This window comes from Dasypus novemcinctus, chromosome 4 (assembly GCF_030445035.2).
Source record: "Dasypus novemcinctus isolate mDasNov1 chromosome 4, mDasNov1.1.hap2, whole genome shotgun sequence".
Taxonomy (NCBI): domain Eukaryota; kingdom Metazoa; phylum Chordata; class Mammalia; order Cingulata; family Dasypodidae; genus Dasypus; species Dasypus novemcinctus.
In genome coordinates this window covers 11,787,824-11,795,424 of record NC_080676.1, presented here as the reverse complement: position 1 = coordinate 11,795,424, position 7,601 = coordinate 11,787,824, and the positions used below count along the sequence as shown (strand labels likewise).

The 7,601-nt window shown below is 42.4% G+C and overlaps 1 long non-coding RNA gene across 2 annotated transcripts; it reads right to left on the bottom strand.

The window, feature by feature from the left end:
* Positions 1–630: 630 nt before the first annotated feature.
* LOC131278172 (uncharacterized) lies at positions 631–6,697 on the bottom strand. 2 transcript variants are annotated; one of them, XR_011648568.1, is made up of 4 exons: positions 6,347–6,697; positions 5,116–5,192; positions 4,143–4,303; positions 631–3,890 (listed from the first exon to the last, which is right to left on the bottom strand). It is a non-coding gene; the product is annotated as an uncharacterized lncRNA (long non-coding RNA). The 2 variants fall into 2 exon arrangements; XR_011648567.1 differs by having other exon boundaries at positions 631–4,303.
* Positions 6,698–7,601: the final 904 nt, after the last annotated feature.

The following is a 7,601-nucleotide window of genomic DNA, read 5'->3' as shown; positions in this document are numbered from 1 at the left end:
CATCGTGCTTTTTAAGCATATGCTTACTTGTCTCTGTTTTCAATTAATAGCGATGGCGATAATTTTTGCTTCACATGCAATAGCTGCATAGTAAATACCAGCTGAATAAAAGAAGAAATGAATGAAGATCATAGAATGAATACCTGAAATTTAGAGGAGAGTCATCATATATATTTTTATTGAATTAAATATTTTCCTATATCTCGCCATTTATCTAAAGTCAAATATTTTGTTGAATTTTATTCCATAATTAAGTGATGTGTCTGAATATCTGTGCCTTCATTTCAAAAGTGTTACACTTGGTCAACAGTCCTATACCAATAACTGCAAATTAATCTAGACAATAAATAAATTAATGAATCACAAATTGTCTGCTTTCATTAATTACTGTGGATATGTTATAAGGTTCAGTCTATACACATAACAAACTTTGATAGGAAAAATAGTTGTTGAGAATTTTCTTCAGTTAAGAAAAAAAGTTTTGCCTTTCCAAGAAATTCCTGCAAATGGAATCAGGCAAGAGGTTGTCTTTGGGCTTGGCTTCTTTCACTTAGAATAACGCTTTTGAGATTCATTCATGTTGTGTTCACTAGTAGCTCATTTCTTTTTATTGCTAAAAAGTATTTCATTGTATGGATGTACTACAATATGATTATTTTTTTATATACTTTTTTATTTTTTTAAAGATACTTAGATTACATAAATACTACATTAAAAATATGCGGATTCCCCTATGCCCACTCCTTACCCCTCCCACACTTTCCCCATTAACAACATCCTTCTTTGGTGTGGTACATTTGTTACAATTGGTGAACACATTTTGAAGCATTGGCAGTAAGCATAGATTATAGTTTACCTTGTAGTTCACACTCTCTCCTGCACAATTTTGTAAGCTATGGCAAGATATATAATGGCCTGTATCTGTCATTGCAATGTCATTCAGTACAATTCCCAAGTCCTGAAAATGTCCCCATATTACACCTATTTTTCCCTCTCCCTCCCCTCAGAACCTCCAGTGGCCATTGCCTCCACATCAATGGTAACAATTCTTCCATTGTTTGAATCACAATAAGTCTATAGTAGAATAACAGTAAGTCTACTCTAGCTATCATTCATTCCCCAGTCCTGAGGATTCTGGGATAGTGATGCCCACTCCACCTCTAATTGAGAGGGGCTTATATCCCATGGGGCAGATGGATGGGACTATCTTGCTAGCAGTTGCAGACTCTCTCTGTTCGTTGGGATGGTCGCTGTCTATCAGCATCTCCTTGTTAGTTGTCCTGGGTGAGTCCAGTGAACTTGAGAGTAGGTGTTGCATCACTGTTGAGATTCAGGGCCCAGCTGTACATAGAAAGCCCAAAGATTTAAGTCTTTTGGGCATACACGAATCGAGTCTAGTGCCAACTATAGGTTCAAATAGAAGGGGCAGAAGAGCCATGTGTAGGGAAACCACAACTGAGTCTAATTCGGTCACACCACACTGGGGTGCATAAATTCCAAAGTAGGGCCCACTAGCAGGGCACCAAGCTCCTGAGCTGTTCGCCTGCCTATAGTGTGTGGATATCTCCAGAGCCCTCAGGAACCCTGCTATTTGAGGCAATATTTACTTTGGCAATCAATGAAATTCTGCTGAGACGTGCATAAGTGTAACCTCTGGAATGACCTCCCAATTCACTTTGAAGTCTCTTAGCCACATAAACTCATTTGTCTTTGCCCTTTTCCCCTTTTGGTCAAGGTTTTTTTCCAGTTGCATTGCTAGTTGGTACTTGGTAGTAATCCCTCAGTGCCAAGGAGGCTCATCCCTGGGAGTCATGTCTCATGCTAGGGGAAAGGTAATGCACTTATATGCTAGTTTGGCTTAAAGAGAGGCCACATTTGAGCAACACGGAGGCTCTCAGGGGGTAACTCTTAAGTAACCCATAATACTAGGCTAAGTTTCTATGGCTAAGTTTCTATTTCAAAAGTAAATGTTCATAAGTATGGTAATCAATATCAAGGGCCTGTCAATGGTCCATCCTCCTTCACTAGTCACTGCCCCTGTAATCAGGACGTTCTTGCTGCCCCATTAGAAAATGTGGCAGAGCTCCCCAGGAAGGGAATTCAATATTCTTTTGGTTATTGTGTGAATCTACAACCACCATGACAATGCCCCATGAACAGCTGAACTCATTTATATGCCTTATAGGTATGCCCCAGGTGAACGTCCTCCCATGTATCCCCCATCACTGACACCCCACACCAATGATCCTCCCCTGCCACAGTCGTGGCCCTCCTGTGACCCAAAACTTCCTCAAAAATGAAGCCAACTATATAATCAAATACAGTTAATAAGAAAATGAAATAACAATGATAGTTTTAAAAATAACAAATAAAATATAACAAAAAATACAAAATTAAAAAAATTTTTTGGCATTATGCTTTTCATCACTGTAAGATCTATTGTATTGTATGTACAGTGACATTTTCTTCCACTTATTCCCCCAGTGTCTTATTTATTTTTTTCATTTTGTCTTCAAAGAAGCATTAGGTTACAGAAAAGTCACATACAGAATACAGGGGATTCCCATATACCCAATATCCTTCCCCTATCCCCCTTTCCCCAATTAAGAACATTTTACATGTGGATGGTACATTTGTTACAGTTGATGTACAAATATTGAAACCTTGCTACTAACCCTGGTCAATGATTTACATTATGGTTTACATTTTGGACCATACACTTCATAAATTTTGATGACATTCAACATGATCTGCATCCATCATTGCAAGATATGTAGAACAATTCCATCACCACCAAAATGCCCCATGTTCCATCAATTTCATTCCTCCCTCCCCCTCCCGTTGGGACCCATAGTAACCACCAAGATTAATTCATTGAGAGACAAGATTCATAGTTACTTGCAACTACAACTACAAGGGGCTTATGCATTCATCAGGTGATGGAGGTAGGAGGAGCTCTTGATCAACTCTTTCCATTCTCTCTTCCTGGAAAGTAGCAGATAGAGGGTATTCTAGGCCCCAGCAACTATCAGCTGAGACTGGTGATTAATTATTTGAGACTTTATCCAAAATAATATCTATCAAAGAGGCTGTTCTCTTCCCAGGGAGGAAAAAAAATCAGAAAAATCAAAACAAATTCAGATTTATTTTTATGTGATACAATAAACAGAAAACACTGACATGCCAGAGAAGCCAACGGCAAGGCAAAGATTCAGGTTTTAAAACCAATCCCTCCCCCAAGTGTGTTTTTAAGTAGTAAGGGTTCCCAAAATGCATGCTGTACTCTCTAAATGACTCTCCTGGAAGTATTAAGCCACTATAAGTTTATTTCCTTTTCTTTTGAAAGCATTTAAGCTCTGCTCCTGCAATGTGATACCTCTGTTCCTGGACTAATAACCTCTCCTGGAAGTTTTTAATCCTCAAGCAAAATGTAGGTGTGTGCGTTTCCTGGCTCGATTCAAAACCACTTTAATGTCCAAGCACGTGAGTGCACAAAGCCCACTCAGTTCTCATGGATTTGTTTCTGCTTTGTTCATACTCTCGACTTCCTTTTCATTTTATGTTGCATTTGTACTTACTTTTCAAGTCCCTTTCCTGAGCCAGCTTCTCAGCAAGCCTGGGCCAAGTTGGCTTGGGGCTGCCCTACCAAGAAAGCAACCCTGAGGCAGCTGCCATGCCTTGCCCCTTCAGCACTTCTTCTTCTCAGGAGAGCCACGAAATGGGTCAACCGTCCCCTGGGAAAAGAATCCTCTTGTCCTTCAAGGTATCTTTCCATGAGATGTGGGGGAAGAGAGCTTCCAAAGCCAGCGCTATCATTAGCTGTGTGACCTTGGGCAAGTCACATCCCATCTCTGTGTGTGAGTCCTCATCAGTAAAATAAGGGCACAGGACTAGAAAATGAAGTAAATATCTCACTTCAGTCTTTGATGTTTGCTGACAGCTCTTAAGCCTCACCTCCGGCTCTTCCCCTTCTATTCACATGTGGGAATGCTGAAAAGAAAGCCCAGTGCTCCCTTCTTCGGCCGTGGCAGGAGTTTTAAACCAGAAAGGCCCTGCCAGCCTGCGTGGGAACCCTGCCCTCCAACCACCATACAAACCCCTAGCCAGTTTCCTTTTCCTGCTCTTTCAAGCCATTTTCATACCTGCTTGGGATCCACTCTTCTCTCCCCAGAAAGCCTCATTATGTGAGTATTAAATCTTTTCACACTCTCTTGATATGTGTGCGGCTTACTCAGTCTCAGCATCCAAGCCACATCTGGGATTGGGAGCTGTCATCTTTCTACAGGTTTGTTACAATAGCATTCTAGGAAAAATAAGGCAAGTGGCATATGAAATTTTGTATTTTCTAGTAGCCACCTCAAAACAAAAAAGAAATAGGTGAGATCAATTTTAATATTAGTTTATTTAACCTAATATTTCCAAAATATTTTTATTTCAATATGTAATCTGTTAAAAAATTATCCATGAGATATTTTAACTTTTTTTCTCATACTAAGTCTTCAATATCAAGCAAGTATTTTACACTACAGTGTATCATAAAATCTACATGTGGCTAACTATATTGTTCAGAGCAATTCTAGGAGACCCAAATACCATATTCATCAAAACTAAGACGCCATCAATTATAAGATGCATTCTGGTTTCATTCCACTAGAATTTAAAGTCGATCATAATTACAAATGCCATGAATTGTAAAATGAATTAAAAATTCAGGGATACTGAACTGTGAAAATGTGAGTACCTTAGAACTGAATGATATTCCCCTAATGGTCCTGGCCTCAGGGCAAGTTATCAAGTGTGAAAATCAATGACTTTGCTGCTATCACCCATTTCCTACAAGATTCTCTCCCCCATCTGACCCTCTCTACAAACTCCTGCCATCCTTACTTTAATTATCAGTTGGTGATGAGAGAGTACTCATTGATAAGCACATTGATAATGCATGTGACACTTGCATTATCCGGGAGGACAGCTAAAATGAGACAGCCATTGAGCTCTGTGCTATGCAGTGGTCTCCTCTAATACTTCCCAAAATCCTGTGTGTTAAGCATTGTCTTCAGAGCCATGACAAAAAAATAAACAAAAAACCAGATTCAGAGAGGTTAAGTAACTTACCCAAGAGCAAACAGTGACTACATGGCAAATTCGGCTTTCAAGCCTAAATCTCTCTGATTCAAGAGCCCAAGTAGTTTCTGAATAAACAAAAGAGAAAAGAGGAAGTTGGGATGACAGGTAGTGGTCCCAGAAGACAACTACTTATCTTCCCTGTATGACCACTCCACCCCTCAGCAAAGCCCCAAGGACTGCCCTCCTCCGTCACTGCCAGCTCTAGCCACGGTATTCGGCCACCTGTAGTGACTCAGCAGGATTCCTTTCCAAGGCTGCAAGAGGCATTTGGAACTGGGCAATCCCCTTAAAAAAAAAAAGTGCCATCCTGAGCTCCAGGGAAATGCTTCATTGAGCAGAAGCAAATATACACACAAAAGAAGGGTGGCTTGTGCGTTTTTGGAGTCAAGACTCTGCACAGTTGAGTGGCCAGGGCCCATCACCCATGACATCAGGGCCACACAGCTGCAGCTCCCAGGAGCCAAGCAGACAGGGCGGAGCAGTTAGCCCTTGGCCTTTCTGTCCACGGGCTTAACAACAGCAGCCCAAAGACCCCAGCCAGGTCCAACGGCCAGCCTAGCAAACCACACAGCTCAGAGAGCGGAGAGATGCAGTTACTCTTCAGGTTAGCCAGGGTCAAAGCAGCACACCACACGGGCACTGCCTCAGACCCCCAGGCAAGGAAAGCCCTGCACTCAGCCTCTCAGCTGGAGGGGTGCGCATGTATCAAAGCTGCTCTTGAGTCCTATTTACCATTGACAAGCTGTGAATATTAGGAAAAAAGAAAAGAGCAGTTAGACACCTTAACAGAGAAATAAGACAATGCAAAAGAAAACAGAAAAAAAAGCCCCAGCCTCTGTCAGGGGAATCAGAAGAGGGCCATCTATAGAATTTTCTCTGCCATTTGGAGTGGGGAGTGGAGAGCCATGACATTTCATGCATTACTATTTCTTGGACACCACCACAGTTTAAAGAGACTTAGAAATGCCTGGCCCATATCTCCCTGCAAAATCTCAGGTATTTAGCATATTTAGCCTGTTGCTGCAAAGGCTAGACTATCCACATAATAAGCCAAGCCCTCACAAAATTCAATGAATGGTCTTGGCCTATCGAGCCTGTATTAGTCAGCCAAAGGGTGCTGATGCAAAATACCCGAAATCTGTTGGCTTTTATAAAGGGTATATATTTGGGGTAGAAGCTTGCAGATACCAGGCCATAAAGCGTAAGTTACTTCCCTCACCAAAGTCTGTTGCCACATGTTGGAGCAGGATGGCTGCCGACATTCACCCTTCCTCTTCCTTTCAAGGCTCCATGGTCCCAGCTTCTTCCAATACCAGCTACAGGCTGGGATAAGTGTCATCTTTCTCCCAGGGCTCGTTTCTGCCCAGGCTCAGCTGCTGTTTTCTTCACAAGGTCAGCTGTAGACTATCATGCTCTTTAGGCTTTGCCTCTCTCTGCAGGACTTGATTCTCTCCAGGCTCAGCTGCTCTGTTTTCTCCACAAGGTCAGCTCTGAACTGTTAGGTGAACAGCTCGTGTCTCTTCCCACGGCCTCTGCCTCAGGACCAGGCTTCTCTGTGTGCTTACTTCCCAGCTCCAGCACTAAAGCTCCAAATTCCCTTCTCTGCGGTGTAAATTCTCTGTGAGCCCTGGCCCACTAAGGGGGCGGGGACTCAACGTCTTACTGACACGGCCCAATCAAAGCCTCAGTCATTATTTAATCAAGTGAAAGTGAAATCCCTGAATCCAATGTAATCTAATATGCGTAGAGGGACAGACCAATTTATAAACATAATCCAGTACCTATTTTTGGAATTCATAAATAATATCAAACTGCTACAGACTCTAAGAGGCATTTTTCCCCTCTACCCACTTTGCACACGTGGGCTGCCTAAGTAGGGGATTTCCAGAGGAGAGCCCCAGATGCCTGCTGACACTAGGCCACCTCCTGACATAGCTACTCCAGGGTCACCACGGAGGGCCAGCTCTACTTTCAACTGCCCTGGCTGCCCAAGGGCCAGAAAGGGGCCAGTGAGCACCCTTTCAACAGAATCCACTCCTTGACAGTCGCTCACCATCTCCAGTTCGTTGGGATGGGGCACAGCAGGGGAAGGAGACAAAGCCAGGATCTGGAAAGGGTAAAAATTCAGACCAGTGCATTCCAAAGCAGGCTACAACAACTTCATCCTTTTCCTAATGATAATCCGAATACTCTTAACTTTAATTTTAAAAATTAAAGATGCCCTTTACTGATTGCTTGCTGTGTGCCAGGCCTAGTGTTAAGCATTTTACATACCTCTTCTCATTAATCTTCCTAGCGTGTGCCACTAGCTGAGATTCTCTTGCTCATGTACTTATTAGCTGACTTCCTCATTAGCAGCTAACCACCATAAGGGCTGGAAGCCGTTTCCCCAGTGTGGAGAGAAGGTGCCAGCACACAGAAGGCACTCAACAAGTACTTAGTGCATGATTTCATCGTTAATGATGAAAACACCC